The sequence below is a fragment of the Tenrec ecaudatus genome, chromosome 3, assembly GCF_050624435.1.
Source record: "Tenrec ecaudatus isolate mTenEca1 chromosome 3, mTenEca1.hap1, whole genome shotgun sequence".
Taxonomy (NCBI): domain Eukaryota; kingdom Metazoa; phylum Chordata; class Mammalia; order Afrosoricida; family Tenrecidae; genus Tenrec; species Tenrec ecaudatus.
In genome coordinates, this window is record NC_134532.1 from 24,728,372 (window position 1) to 24,745,391 (window position 17,020).

Consider the following 17,020-nt stretch of genomic DNA (forward strand, 5'->3'; position numbering starts at 1 on the left):
GAGGGTGCCATTTTATCACCTGGAGTTTCTCCACCCGAAACTTTCAAAATGTTATGGTCCTGTCTCCCGAAGGACAAATCATCTCTATTTTTGATTGAGGGAGATTCCTGATATGTCTGTGTTCTTTATTTAGTCATTCTATGTTCTGGTGAATAGTAGGTAGAGATTTTTTGTGTAATTATGTAATTTATTGACATTTGCTCATTTCTCTTAGTTCAAAAATATCAGGTTAAAAAGTTTATTTATCAGAGATAAAAGACATAAGTTTAAATTCATATTTTTGATGAGGAAATTCTCCACTCAAAATGCTTTTCAAATGATTGAATTTCAGGGGAAAACATGGCTGCCTGGAAGACCCTCTTAGCAAACTCAACCAATCTCAGTCAGAATATGACTATAACATATATATTATTTTTATTCTTTTTCTTAAAAACCAAAACAAAACCTTAATCCCCCACACCGCCCAGATAACCCAGAATTCCATATAACAGCAAGTCTATCAGGCTCCCTCTCCTTCAACTTGGCAACTAACCAGTGCTGCCATTTAGCTCCTCATGACCTCCCCCTAATTAGAAGCACCCCGTCACCACCACTAAAACCTCAACCCTCCGTTCCTACTGGACCTCCATTTCCTTTCTGGGACCCCTGCATTGATGATGGTTAGCTGATGTGACACAGAAACCCAATGCCTCTCCACTATGTCCCATGTGACACTGACGCTTAAAGCTGCAAAACAGAGTGTCGCCCCCCCCCAAAAAAAGGGGGGGCTTTTAAAAATAAACATAGTAACATTGATTTGTTGCATTGTTCATGTATTATATAGGGAATTGATAAGTTACTCTGGTAGATTAGTAGACATACTCTATATATACCACATTCACCACTGCTTCAAGACCCACCCCGCCTTTTCTCAGTGACACCCTTTCACATAAACAAATAAGTACTGGAACACCTCTTGAAATTCCCTTTTCTAATTTATTAAAAAAACTTTATACTTAGTTAGAAGACCACTTATGATTATAACATCGCTTAAACCCTACCCTTGTGCTAATATATCCTATTCTCTGTACCTACTCATCTATCAAGCTTTCTTCATCTCAACACAACACTATTTACAGCTATCAGATATTCCCCTCTAACCCAAAGATCCAGCACCGCATGACCTCTACAAAACCCTCAACCCTTCAGACTAGCTATATTTGATGTAATATGCCACAACAATCATAAACTCCCATACTTAAATAGCTTTATTATATATATATATAACGTCGGGTATTTATTTCTCCAGTTGTTGAAGCATGTTATCTTTTGCTTGGCATGAGTGTATTCGTATGTCTATTCAGAATCTGTGAAGATTTGCTCTACTCAGTAGAAATGAGTATCCAGAGAGGATGTACTGGTTACCCTCTTTATATTTCCCATATCACCATGTTTGAAGTTTAGCTTTGCATTCCTTTCCCACCAGTGATGCCTTATTGTTGTGTCACATTGGTTGGACTATGCTTCTCAGTGTTTAGGCAGCTATGTCATGATGCTACTTTGGTAACCCAAGTGGAGTTGGGAATTTAGCCCTAGTGGTGCTGTGACAGAAACATTTGACAGCTAAGGACATGGTCTGTGTGCTACTCCTACAGTTACTTCACTGGGAAGGACAATGATATGTTCACAGCCCGAGAAACCATGAAAGGGGTAACTACCTAGGGTGCTGAATGAACTCCATGAGAGAGGTCTGTGTGGGGTCATGTCAACAGTTATATCCTGGGCTCCAAACCAAAAGACAGTGCTTGAACACAGGTCTGCTTTGCATTGTTTGAATGACATTCCAGAGCACATTCACCATGCTCTAATTGCCATAAACAGGGTGTCATAATTCGGAGGTCTTGTTCACTCTCTATATTTTTTGCCTTCACTGTTTTTGCAGTTGATCTCTGGCATGCTTTCTCTTATGCAGATCTCATTTCGCTGAGGTGGGTCTTTTCCATGTCAGCTTGGTCAGGCCATGACACTCAGTCGATTGGCAATCATGTCACCTTGTAAATTTGAAGCCCTTCTTGTGTGAAGGCTTATTTGTTGGTCTGTGACCTCAAATTACTCTATCAAAGAAGATGAGGCTGCTGCCATTGAGATTTAGCACACTGGAAGTCATAGAGAAGAGATCTTCTCAGTCGTACATTGTAGATGTGAGTGAATATAGAGCTGGTAGAAGGGTGTTTAGGTTCTCTTATAGATTATGAATATTGTCTTCCATTTGTATGAGTCCACCATGGGTGAGCTTATGTGATAAACCATGACACAAATGTAGTTTGGAATACTAACCCTTTATCCAGTGAAGGAGTAACACCTCTACTTGGATGTCACGCTGATGGACGCCCTGCACAGTCTTTTATTTTCTCTGTTAGCTAGGGCATGGGTTAGTAAGCATGTATGCACTTTCTCAAAGTACACAAGGAATGAGGGAGTAGAATAAGCACTAAGTTCTCATAACAAATAGCCTTACCAGGAAACTCATGGTGTTAGTCCTTGAGAAGGATTTGTTTTCACTTTCAGCAGTCCAGGGTACTGTCAAAGTTTTCTGCCATTACTACATTCTAACACTCTGATTCTTCTTCAGTCTTCCTTTCTATGCACTGAAGAATGTACAACTTTCACATTCATTGTTCACAGGCAATTGAAAATACTATCTGCACACTTGTTTAATTTCCTTTTCTCAATTGTGTTTTAAATATTTTACCATGCACTACATCAATGACACTATAAACAGAAGAATCATATGCTCCAAGGGGATGATTGATAAAGTTCTCTGGATTAAAATAACAAAAATATCTGGAAGGTGAGCCAGAGGTGAATAGAAAACACAGAGTCAGGGGTGGATGTGGGGGTCACACTTAACCCTAGCTCTATCTATGAACAATTAGTTCTTATGACATGGCCCTGATCAGTATGTGCCCTTTTGAAGGAACCGCAGAAGGTGTGGGTGCTACAGCAAAGTGTGGTGAAGGAATGAGATGGTATCTGGCTCTCAGAAAGAATGTTGTCTGGGGTCTTAAGCTTTGTTTTTAAATAAGCAGTCATCTAAGTGTAACATCAAATAAGCCCACATGGAAGAAGAACACCAACATGCTGATCCAAGGATTGTCAATAGTAACATTCAAATCTGAAGGAGAGAATTGTATCAGAGTTTAAATTTTTTAACTCTGATTTGCAGAAAGCTATGGATTACAGTTGAAGATCAAATACATTTGCGAGTTCTACACAAGGAATAAGCTTCTGCTGATTTCTCTTTGACCATAACTAAGGGATGGGAATAACCTGGTTATCAGTATTAGAGAGATGATTATAGCAGATTGAAATAAAAAATCTGACTTGAAATTTAAAAACTTGTTATTTGATCTCCCTTTTGATACACCTTCACCTTAATCTTGTTTTTTAATACTTTCTGGTTTTGGTTTTCAAATTGAGATTTTTTTCTTTGTTGTTGTTGTTATTGTTGGCAGCCTTCTTGACTCTGTTCTGGATCTTTCTGTATATATTTGGTATACACAACCCAGTGTGAGTGACTCTATAGAAACTATAACTACATTAAGGTTTCCTGGTGGGAGATAATGGGGACTTGCTATCAAGTAATATAAGCAAAAAGAAAATGTTTGAAACTGATAGATAGTCATTTACATGACATGATACAACTATTGAATGATGTGATGTCTGGATTATTTCTCAAAATAGTTTGAGGATAAAGAAAGAATAAGAAAATTCCAAGACTCCTGCAGGCATACTTTAAAATCCTCAAGGTAACTTCTTTGCTTTTCAACACTTTCAAGAGGTCTTTTGAAACAGATTTATCCAATATCATGGTTCAATTGATCTCCTGACTTCTGCTTCCATGGGTACTTATTGTGCATGCAAGCAAGATGAAATTATTGACAATCCCAATATTTTCTAAAATTCTCATGCTATGTATTGGTCCAGTCATTTAAAAATGTATCTTTCTACCCACCCAAATGGGAAGAGAATGACTTTCTGTTTGTGAAAGTCTTACATGTGTTGTATTTATTTCTTTCATAATGAGCATGTGTAGCAGAAGGCATGAAAGCCTACTTTTGGGGTGAACTGGGTGTAATATATGTTGAATTTTGAAGATATGGATTTACTTGCTCTATTCAATATAAACAGGGCAAACAGATTTGGATGTAATGCTCACTCTCTATCTCTTTTACAGCTCAGTACTTATTCAGGGCTCTCGTTGTGTTTAAATATCTTACCTATATGCAGAGGTTCATTATCTGTATCAACTTGCTGGGGTCATAATTCTCTGTAGTGTAGCAATTATGTAATGATGTCAGTTTTAGAGTCTGGTCGAGCAGTATGCTCAGTGGGTCTATTAATCAAGAGATGGTGGCTTCAAACTCACCAGGTTTCCAATTGAGAAAGATGAGAAGTTTGCTCCCATAAAGACATATTTTAGTTTTTACCAAAGTACCAGATCCTTCCTCTTGAGTGGAAATGGAGTGGTCCACGTGTACTTTATAGGAGAAATATGTCGTTTTCTAATTCCAGAAAGAATGACAGCCATAGAAACTCACAGGGGCAGTTCTACCTTGTCTTAGATAGATATTAGTCTGCTCTGATGCAATGACAGTGAGAATATTTTTACTCTTATTCTGGATTATGGTATATAACACAAACATTTTCATTTGTCTGCAGGGATATGGGTGATTTTTCTGTTTTCCTGATAATAGGGGATGCAATAGGGCCAATAGTTTGGGGATCCAATTATGGACAGCATTGAGGGAACTAGGGAACAATTCTAGTCGGTCCAATGATTGGCTATGAGGGGGAATGGACACAGTGTTACTGGGTTTGGTTTATTTTCTGTGGATGATATAAAATGTAACTCTGAAGGATCAGTTGTGATGGTATCATGTGTGAAGACATTCCATGGTAAAGGGATTCAGGCTGTTTGGTAAATTCTTTAATCCCTTAATAAGCTTTCTGAGATAAAGATAAAGTGATTTTCCTGAGGTATAGCTGCACAACCTTTCATCTCTGAAAGCATTATAGAGAATTGAAAAGAGAGATGTACGATCTGACTACAGCAAGAAAGTAGACCTGGATCAGAGTTCTTCTGTGGACCAGCAGTCCCTACATAGTAAACCTCCTAGATCCAAGGTAATGTTGAAGCACACATTCACATACACAGTGCTGGCTAAAGCAAGTTAATCCCACAGATAGTCCAAGTAGACAAGGACCTTGCCCCAGAAGCAACAGAATAAGAGATGCTTAACTTATGGCTGATAGGATATGTAACATAAGCCACAAAATTCTACCCACCTAATTTATAAGAAAATACACTTTAAACGTAAAATCCCCCAATTTGTGACGGTTCCTTCAAAACACACTTAAAAACTAAGAAAATGTGCTGGACTCTTCTTCAGAGGTCAATACTCTGAACACATCTGGTTGGATGCTATTTCTGGAAGGTATTGCCCATCCCTTCTTCCCTTTCACATCTTTCAATGTTATTGAAATCACTTGGGTTTGTGGAACAGTGGGATTTTTGGAATGGGTTAGGTTCTTTATCGACTTGGCTTGGCCAGGATTCTCAGAAGGTTAGCGATTATGATAATGTCAGCCTAGGTGACAAGTAATGCCATCACATCCATGAAGAGATTTTCTGTCAGCAGCCAGGAGTGGGATGTGTTATCCTGGTGGGCGTGGTTTCCCCCAGTATAAATGGAAGTGGATTCTCTATGTAAGCTGTGCAGCTTTTGGCCAGGTTCCGGACTTCACCAGACTTGTGGCTCTCCAGACTTGAGACAGCATCTTGCCATATTTCCTACAGAACTTGGATTCATCCTTCTGAATAACCTGGGAGGAAGCAGCCTACCATCCCACGTGCCCATCTTGGATTCCTCTGGCCCTCACCTACTTGAGTCAAGAGAGTGGTCCAGACTGATATCTGAGCCTTGACAGCCCCTACAACTGTGAACTGAAAAGGTGAGAAGTGTGACTAGAATTTTTCCTAAACATTTCTGACACGGTGTAAGGGTGGCGGGATGGGACTAAAAGTGAGGCTTTCTTCTTTAGTAAAGGGCACAGTCTCTGAAACTCACAGGGAAGCATTGATTCAATAACATTCAGTGACTAAGGGTGCTGGGGCGAAGATATCAGAGGACAGAGGTCACCCACCCACTTGGCCCTTCCTGAGGTCTGAGCAGATGCAGCTTACCCTTCATGGGTCAGGATTCCTTTTGGAGCAGATTCGTCAGAATGAGCACAGGGACCCACTCAGCATCTTGGAGCTTCCCATCCAGAGTTATCTTGCAACATGAGGCTTCATCCATTGCCTCTCTGGAGCGGCTGTCCATAGAATTCTCGCACCGTTGTTCATGGCAGCTGTTGCCTGGAGATAGAGGGAGACAGTGAAAGTCATGGTGGAGTCCTGGCCCTTCATCTCGCTGCCCCTGGTTGTTCTTGTGACAATCTCACAGGACATCTTTTGCTTGTGAAAGACAGTTGTCTTCATATTCTAAGTTTCCAGAGCTTTTCAAGAACATTTGATATTTGGTTGTTTTTATTTTACAGTGGCTTATGTTTGTCTGAAAATTGTGCCTCAGTGTTTTTAAAGGTTATTTTTTTTTCAAAAGTCAGCCACCCGGCCTATCTGTTAAAGTGTCTCTGAGGAGAAACGAACCATCTTCTCAGCTGCTAAACATTGGAACTGTTTGTGTTAGGGGTTCCAAGTTTAATTTCACATTTATTCAAGAGGGAAATTGACACATTGTGATGTATTTATTTTGGAGGTTTTAAAGAATTTTTAAAATTATGGTAAATTCTCCCTTTTAAGCTTCTTGGGTTTGCATTTGTATTTGTTTTGTTTCACATTCTAGTAAAAATATCTGACATTTAAGGAAAAGGCATTGCTTTTAGAATGCTGTTGTTGGTGTTTCTGAGATGACTGCAAGGTGTGACATAAGTGTGGATCAAGTACAAGTCCGGGGAGATATCATAGAGCTAAATAAGAGACTGTCACAGTATTTTCACATTAGAATAGAGGTGTCTAACCTACTAAGAATTGTGTAGGGAGATTTGCATTCTGGTGGTGAGAATAATTTTTTATATAATTCATGAATTCTATTTATGAATCATAAAATGCCTGTCATTGACAAGATGTTTTAGGCTGTTCTTGTTGTTAAGGGATATGAAATTGGTCCAGAATCCTACATACCCTCAGCACTGACTCATAGTTAGCCTATATGAAAATGGAGGAAATACTGGAAAATCCAGGGACATCCTCAAAATTGTAATGTTGAAACGAAATGCTGCAGTTAGCATATCACTCCAGCTTAATGAGTTGATTATACTAAGAAAGTGTTTATACTACTCACTGCTATAACATATTTGATGTAATCATTCAAGTTGTTAATTTGGTCTTCAAATATCCAATTCTTTATAGGTCATTGTCTTCCTTGAAAAATGCTGACAGAGACCTGCTCGGATCTGCCTTTCAAGATGTTGATCTTAATTACAAGACATGCCCACATCTTCCTTGAAAGATATCGATTATCTGACTTGTAAGATGGTGACAGAAGACCTGACAAAAGTCTTTCCTGCAAGATGTTACTAAGCTTCCTTGCAAGATGCTGGGAAAACATTCTCTTATCTGTCTTACAAGATGTCACTGATAGTCTTTAAAAGGTGCTGATAGAAGATCTGGTCTGAGCTTCACTGATCTTTTTTGGAAGATGATGATAGAGTACTGCTCTAATCTTCCTGACAAGATGTTGCTGCTCTTCCTTGCAAATTGTGAGAGAAGACCTGTTCTGATCTGCCTTGCAAGATTTAGCTGAACTTCCTTGCAAGAAATTGATTGAGACCTGCAATGATCTTCCTTACAAGATATTGCTGGTCTTCCTTAAAGGGTGCTGATAGAAGACTTGCTCTGGTCTTCCTTGCCAAGATGTTGCTGATCTGCTTTGCAATATAGAAGACCTGCAATGATCTTCTGTACAAGATGCTGCTGATCTTCTTCAAAGAAGCTGTTAGAAGACCTGCTCTGGTCATTCTTTTTTACTTCTTCTTATTTTACATTTTATTAGGGGCTCATACAACTCTTATCACAACCATACATATACATACATCAATTGTATAAAGCACATCCCCACATTCCCTTCCCCAATCATTCTCAAAGCATTTGCTCTCCACTTAAGCCCTTTGCATTAGGTCCACTTTTTCCCCCTCCCTCCCCGCTCCCCCCTCCCTCATGAGCCCTTGACAATTTATACATTGTTATTTTGTCATATCTTGCCCTATCCAGAGTCTCCCTTCCCCCACTTCTCTGCCGTCCATCTCTCAGGGAGGAGGTCACATGTGGATCCTTGTAATCAGTTCCCTCTTTCCAACCCACTCACACTCCACTCTCCCAGCATCGCCCCTCTCACCACTGCTCCTGAATGTATCATCCACCCTGGATTCCCTGTGCCTCCAGCTCCCCTATGCACCAGTGTACAACCTCTTCCCTATCCAGTTCTGCAAGGTAGAATTCGGATCATGGTAGATGGGGGGAGGAAGCATCCATGATCTGGGGGAAAGCTGTGTTCTTCATCAGTACTACATCACACCCTCACCGACCCATCTCCTCTCCTAAACCCCTCTATGAGGGGATCTCCAGTGGCCGACACTTGGGCCTCCGGTCTCCACTCTGCAATTCCTCCTTCATTCACTATGGTATATATATATATATATATATATATATATATATATATATATATATATATATATATATATATATATATATATATATTCTTTCCCCCCCCCTTTTTTTTTTTGCATGATGCCTTATACCTGGTCCCTTTGGCACCGTGTGATCACACCGGCTGGTGTGCTTCTTCCATGTGGGATTTATTGTTTCTGAGCTAGATAGTCGCTTGTTCATCTTCAAACCTTTAAGACCCTCTTTCGATAGCTGGCCATCATCAGCTTTCTTCACCATATTTGCTTATGCACCTGTTTGTCTTCGGCGATTGTATGATCGAGGTGTGCAGCCAATGATATGATTTTTTGTTCTTTGATGCCTGATAACTGATCCCTTCGGGACCACGCGATCACACAGGTTGGTGTTTTCTTCCATGTGGGCTTTGCTGCTTCTGAGCTATATGGCCGCTTGTTTATCTTCAAGCTTTTAAGACCGCAGTCACTATCTCTTTTGCAGCCAGGCATCATCAGCTTTCTTCACCACATTTACTTATTCACCCACTTTGGCTTCAGCAGTTGTGTTGGGAGAGTGAGCATCATAGAGTGCAAATTTAATAAAAGAAAGTATTCATGCATTTAGGGAGTTCTTGAGTAGAGGCCCAAGGTCCTTCTGCCACCTTAATACTAAGCCTATGAATATAGACATATAGATCTATTTCCCCAACCTCCTACATATATATATTAGCATGTACATGTCTTTGTCTAGACCTCCATAAATGCCCCTTGACTCCTAGCTCTTTCCTCCATCTCCCTTGACTTTCCTCCTGCCTTACAACCATGCTCCGTCCCCACCTGGGCTACAGGTATACCACTTCTCTCCGCAACTTTGCCCTATATCATTCCCTACCAGGCCTGCCACTCCCCCCTCACTACCATTTTGGGTCCCATGTTGTTCCCTTGTCCCTGTGTTTGTTAATACCACTTCCTTACCACCCCACCGCACCCTACCCCAAGTCCCCCCGGAACTGTCGGTCCCATTGTTTTTCCTCCAGATAGTTCATCCAGCCTGTCCTATTCAGACATACCTGTGGAGACATTAACATGCACGAAAACAAGGCAGAGGAAAACAAAGCAACAGTATACAACCAGAAAACAAAACAAAACAACAAAAACAAGCCACTGAAAAGAACAAAATAAAACACTTCACAAAAGAAAAGCTTGTAGTTAGTTCGAGGATCATTTGTTGGCCCTAAGGAGTGTTTTCCAGTCCAGTCTGTTGGGGCACCACGCCCTGGCCCCAAAGTCCACTTTCAGCATTCCTTGGGGACCTTGCCACTCCATTCCCTTGCTGTTCTGCTGCACTACCCCAGTGCTTTGTCTCGGTGTGGTGGGATCAGGTCAGGTGCAATTCCTACACTGTGTCTCTGGTGCTGTCCCCTGTATCGCCTTTAGTCACTGAGGGGCATCATTTCTCATAGTAGGGCCAGCCATGTTGTTCTCTCTGTGGACTGGCTGCTCTACTCAGGAACATCATCCTCATGGCCTGCTGGGCTAGGCTGTGTTCCACTCTCTCCTCCTGCCCCTTCATCTGCTCCCGTGTGCTCTGATCAGATATGTCTATCTCCCAGAGCTGCAGAATCAATGTCATCCTTTGAAACAAATTCTTTTCGGGAGAGGGGCAGGAATCCACTTAATTTTTGGTGCTGGAGCCAGCCTCCCAGGCCTCTCCACTGGTTCCCTACTCCACGCCGGGATATTGCATTCACACCTTGCAGCACTGGGTTGAAGTCTGGTCCCACTTTCCCTGTGGAGATATAAACAATACCCTCCCCTTGGGTGGATTAGTGCCCCATGCCCCCACTCCCTCTTCTTCCTTATATTCATCCTTTTGTTTTCCTCCCCCACCCTCCACCATATTCTACCATGTGCATCCCTGGTTTTGGTCTCTTCTCTGTCATACTACACAGTCTTCACCCCAAAAATGTTTGTAAACAGTAGCTTTTTCCCCTATGCCACTTTTGCTTTTTTTTTCTTAAATAGTTACCTCAGCGGGCTAATGTTGTACTTGTCCTTTTGTGCCTGACTTACCTCACTTAGCATGATTTCCTCCAGTTCTTCCCATGCCACTATTTACATCAAACGTTCATCACTTCTTTTTAGTTATGCGTAGTACTCCATTGTATGTATATACCTCAGTTTTTTAATCCAATTGTCAGTTGATGGAAATTTGGGTTGCTTCCAGCTCCTTGCAATTGTGAACTGTGCCGCAATGAACATTGGAGCACAGATGTCTGGTCTTGGTTTGTTTCTTGCCTCTTCTGGGTATATGCCAAGTAGGGGGATTGCTGGGTCATATGGTAACTCTATTTCCATCTGTTTTAGGTATCGCCAGATTGATTTCCATAGTGGCTGTACGTACGTACAGGCCCACCAGCAGTAGATGAGAGTTCCTGTTTCCCCACAGCCCCTCCAACACTTGTTGCTTTCTGATTTTCTGAATTGGGCTACCTTTGAGGGTGTCAGGTGATACCTCATTGTTGTTTTAATTTGCATTTCTATTATGGCTTAAGATCGGGAACATTTTTTCATATGTTTGTTGGCCATTCGGATTTCTGTCCCTGTGAAATTTCTGTTCAAGTCCGTTGCCCACCTTTCAAGTGGGCTATTGGTTTTTTTCTTTTTGGAAGCTAGCAGAGTATTGTAGATTTTAGTAATAAGGCCTTTGTCTGATGTGTCATTGCTAAAGATGTTTTCCCAGTCTGTGGACTCTCTTATTACTCTCCTGGTGAATTCTTTAGATGTACACAAGTGTTTTATCTTCAGTATATCACATTTGTCAATTTGTGCCTCCTCTGTGTTTGTGTCCTTCCCTATTTCTGATAGCCTGTGTATTCCCTGTACCAAAGATCTCAAGTTGTTCCCAATTACCTCATTGATGGCCCTAATAGTTTGGGGTTTAACTTCAAGGTCTGTGATCCACCTTGAGTTTATTCTTGTGCATGGAGTGAGATAAGGATCTTGCTTCATTTTTCTGCATGTTGATATCCATTTTTTCCAGCACCACTTGTTAAAGAGGGCATCTGCTTCCCATTTGATATTTTTGGGGTCCTTGTCAAAGATCAGCTGTGTGTATGCTGATGCCTTTATTTCTGGGTTTTCAGTTCTTTTCCATTGGTCTGAGTATCTGTCATTGTACCAATACCATGCAGTTTTGAGAACTATGGCTGCATAGTATGTGCCAAAGTCAGGTAAAGCAAACCCTCCCACAGTGTCCTTCTTCGAGGAGTTCTCTGCTAATTCTGGGCTTCTTCCCTCTTCATATGAAGTTTGTAATCAGATTTTCCATTTCTTTGAAGAAAGATGATGGTAATTGTATTGGGATGGCATTAAACTTATATAGCGCTTTTGGCAGAACTGACATCTTAACTATATTAAGTTTCCCAATCCAAGAGCATTGGATATTCTTCCATATGTTGAGGTCGCTCTTCGTTTCTTGTAATAGTGTTCTATAGTTTTCCCTATATAGATCTTCTGTTTTTCAGTCAGTTCTATCCGTAGATATTTCAATTTGTGTTTGGCTATTGTGAAGGGTACCACCTTTTTGATCCCTTCCTCTGTGTTCTTATCTGATGTGTATAACAGTCCGATGGACTTCTGTTTGTTGATCTTGTATCCTGCCACTCTGCCAAACTCCTCTATTGCTTCAAGTACTCCCCTTGTGGAACTTTTGAGATTTTCCATATATAAAATCATATCATCTGCAAATAACGATAGTTTCACTTCTTCCTTCCCCAGACGAATACCTTTGATGTCACTTCTTTGCCTTATGCTGTTAGCTAAAACCTCCAGCACGATATTAAATAGGAGTGGGGACAAGGGGCATCCTTGTCTGGTCCCCTTTTTCAGTGGGATTGTGTTAGTCTTTTCTCCATTGACTACCACTTTGGCTGTTGGTTTTTCATATATAACTTGTATTGTCTTAAGGAACTTCCCTTCCATTCCTATCTTCGCTAGTGTCTTAAACAGGAATTGGTGTTGGATGTTGTCGAATGCTTTATCTGTATCTATTGACATTATCATGTGATTCTTATACTTTTTCATGTCAATGTGATGAATAATACTAATGATCTTTCGGATGTTGAACCATGCCTGGTATGAATCCCACTTGGTCATGGTGAATTATTTGTTTTATATATTTTTGTATTCTGCTAGCTAGTATTTTGTTAAGGGCTTTTGCATCAATGTTCATTAGGGATATTGGTCTGTAGTTCTCGATTTTTGTGGGATCCTTGCCTGGTTTGGGTATCAGAGTTATACTAGCTTCATAGAAGGTGTTCAGAGGTTTGCCATCTTTTTCTATGTTCTGGAAAATTTTGTGTAGGATTGGTATTAGTTCTTCCCTGAATGCTTGGCAGAATTCTCCACTGTAGCGATCGGGTCCAGGGGATTTGTTTGTTGGTAATACCGTGATAAACTTTTCTATTTCTTCTATTGCTATGGGTCTGTTGAGATTCTTGATGTCCACTGAGGATCGTCTAGGGAGGGATTGTTTTTCCAGGAAATTGTCCATGTCTTCCAAATTGTTGAATTCATTGGAGTACAATCCTTCATAGTACAGCGTAACTATCCTTTTGATTTCATTAGGGTCTGTTGTAATGACCCCTCCTTCATCCCTTATTCTTGCTATTGAGACTTGTTCTCTCATTTCGTAGGTTAGGTTTGCCAATGGTCTATCGATCCTGTTTATAGTTTCAAAGAACCAGCTCCTACGCTGCAATAATTCTGGGTCTGGTTTCCTTTCTCACATGTTTCAGGATTTTCTTCAATTCTAAATTTTAAAATCTGATTTTAAAAAAATCAGATTGTTATATTGAAGAATGTTATTTAAAGAAATTGGCCGATTATCTTGCCATGCAAGCTCAAATGTTAACTTGTGTGTGTGTGTGTGTGTTATTTTATGCTGTAATCCTCAGTAAGACAGATGACTGATGACCAGGCAAGGCCTAACAGACAGGCAGACAAAGAAATTCAGGTGCTGAAAAAAAAATACATAACCAAATATGATGGTACGGACAACATCCTGATACTACACAGCTAGAAGCAGCTGCTGCATGAGATGACCTGCAAAGCTATTTTGCACATTAACCTTTCTGGAAAATGTTCGCAGCACCACACCCTAACCCACAGATAATAGGATCTTCCTTGTGAGATGGGATCAATCTGATGTGCCCTTCCTTGAAAACACCACTGATATTTCCTGCAACATGCTGATAGACCACCTGCTCTGATCTGCCTTGCAAAATTGCTTATGTATTTTTCAAGATGCTGGGAGAAGACCTGGCCACATCTTCCTTGAAAGGTACCTTCGATGTGTCATGCGAGATGGTGAGAGAAGACGTACTAGGGTGTTCCTAGTAAGAGGTCGCTAATCTTCCTTGCAAGATGCCAGGAGAACCTGCTCTGAACTGTCTTTCAAGATGTCATTCATATTTCTTCACGGTGCTGAAAGAAGGCCTTTTCTGATCTTCCCTGATCTACCTTGTAAGAGGCGGTAGACGACCAGCCATGATCTTCCTCGCAAGTGGTTGCAGCTCTTCCCCAAAGGTGCCAGAGAAGAAATGCAAGATATCCCTGTTACCCTTAACGGGTGCTGAGAGAAGACCTGGTCTGATCTTCCTTTAAAGATGCTTCCATCAGCCTTGCAAGATGCTGATGAAAGACCTGGTGTGATCTGCCATGCCAGATTTTGCATACTTCTTACCGAAAGGCTGATACAATACTTGCTCAGATCTTTCTTGCAAGATGTGCATGGCCTTCTGATCTGCCATGCAATATTTTGCTGCCCTTCCTTGCAAGATGTGACACAAGACCTGCTTTAGCCTCCTTGAAAGTAATCCCTGATCTTCCTGTAGAACTGCTGAGGGAAGACCTGCTCCGATCTTTCTGGCAAGATTTTGCTGATCTTCCTTGCAAGATGCTGACCAAAGACCGGCTCTGATCTGCCTTGCAAGATGCCGGTAGACGACCAGCCATGATGTTCCTCGCAAGTTGCTCCAGCCCTTCCCTGCAAGGTGCCAGAGAAGAACTGCAAGCTATCCCTGTTACCCTTAACGGGTGCTGAGAGAAGACCTGGTCTGATCTTCCTTTCAAGATGCTTCCATCAGCCTTGCAGGATGCTGAAGGAAGACCTGGTGTGATCTGCCACGCCAGATTTTGCGGATCTCCTTACCCAGAGGCTGATACAATACTTGCTGAGATCTTCCTTGCAAGATGTGCCTGGCCTTCTGATCTGCCATGCAAGATATTGCTGACCTTCCTTGCAAGATGCTGATACAAGACCTGCTTTAGCCTCGTTGCAAGTAATCCCTGGTCTTCCTTTAGAGGTGCTGAGGCAAGACCCGCTCCGATCTTTCTGGCAAGATTTTGCTGATCTTCCTTGAAAGATGCTGACCGCAGACCAGCTGTGACCTGCCTTGCAAGATGTCGCCGATCTTCCTTGGAAGATGCTGACAGATGACCTGGCCTGATATTCCATGCAAAATATCCCTCGTCTTCCTTAAATCGTGCTGAGATGAGACCTGTCCCGATCTTCTTGCAACCTGCTTCTGATCTGCCTTGCAAGATGGCGACGGAAGACGTGCTCTGATCTTCCTTGCACGTGTGGAAGATCGTGTTTGCAATGTAGAAGACCGGCTCTGGTCTTCCTTGCTAAATGCTGAGGATCTTCCTTGCAAGATGTTTATAGGAGAGCTTCTCTGGTCTCTCTGGCTAGATGTGGCAGATATTCCTTGCAAGATGCTGTGAGGAGACCTGGTCTAAGCTACCTAGCAAGATATTGCAGATTCTCCACAGAGGATGCTGATAGAAGACCTGCGCTAATCAACCTTGCAAGACATCACCGATCTGCTGGGCAAGATAGAAGACCTGCTCTGATCTCCCTTGGATGTGACTACTGGTCATCCTTGCAAGATGCTGAGGGCAAGCTGAGGGAGATGTTCCCATGTGCGCGTGCGTCTCCGCCTTCAATCGGTCTGAGCCGAGTTCAGGCATCAGGAGGCTCACAGGTGAGTGAAATTATTCTCCCTCCTGCTCTCTGGAAATTTTGGGTACATATGCATAGGGTTCCCTTCTCCTTTTTCATTTCTTATGTTTGCTTCAAAAGGTTTGTGGGGAAAAATAGGACTTTTATCTATATTTCATGATTGAACATCAAGACTAGGGCATATGCAGAATGCTACGCCCTTAGAGAGACATGTTTGCGGGGTCCTGAATGCGTGTTTGTGTGTGTGTGCTTGCACATCATATACGGTTGTTTGCGTAGCATGGGTTTTAGCAAACACCTCGACAGTCTGTGAACCAGTGGTCTAGGCCAGGCAAACACAGTGGTAACTTCTCATGTGCTTCTTTACGTATGTTTGTCACACTCACCCTGCTGATAAGGAGGTCTGCATGCTGTCGAGCAGCTCTGGCTCCTCCCTGGTTAAAAACTTCACCTCTTCTTACTGAGGAATAGTATGGGTGCTAAATTCATTGCTCAAAGGTTTCATGATTTTTTTAATTATTCATTTTAATATCGGGTTTATATACAGAATAATGTATTTTAAAGATACTGGCTGATGCTCTTGTTGGGTGTACGCAAATGTTGACTCGTGTGTGTATGTGTGTGTGTGTATGGGTGTGTGAGTGTTTCCGTGTGATTGCACATCCACACAAGTGTCCTTGTGTAACTAGGATTTACCAAACACCTTGGAAGTCAGTCGACCAGTGGTCTAGGTCACTCAAACACTGTTGTACTTTCTGATATGCCAATTTACATGTGTTTATCAAATTGGTGCTGCTCCTCAGAGCTGTGCAGGCTGTCAAACAACTCAGGCTACCCATTGGCTAACAAATTCACCACCTACTATGCTGCAATAATTCTGGGTCTGGTTTCATTTCTCACATGTTTCAGGATTTTCTTTTATTCTACATTTTAAAATCAGATTAAAGAAAATCAGATTGTTATATTGAAGAATGTTATTTAAAGAAATTGGCCAATTATCTTGCCGTGCAAGCTCAAATGTTAACTTTTGTGTTTGTGTGTGTGTGTGTGCGTGTGTTATTGTATGCTGTATTTCTGAGGAAGACAGACGACTGATGACTAGGAAGGGCCTAACAGACAGGCCCACAAAGGAATTCAGGTGTCAAAAAATATATATACATAGCCAAATCTGATGGTAGGCACAACATGCTGATACTACACACCTAGAAGCAGCTGCTGCATGAGATGACCTGCAGAGCTACTTCACACAGTACCCTTTCTGGAAAATGTTCGCAGCACCACTCCCTA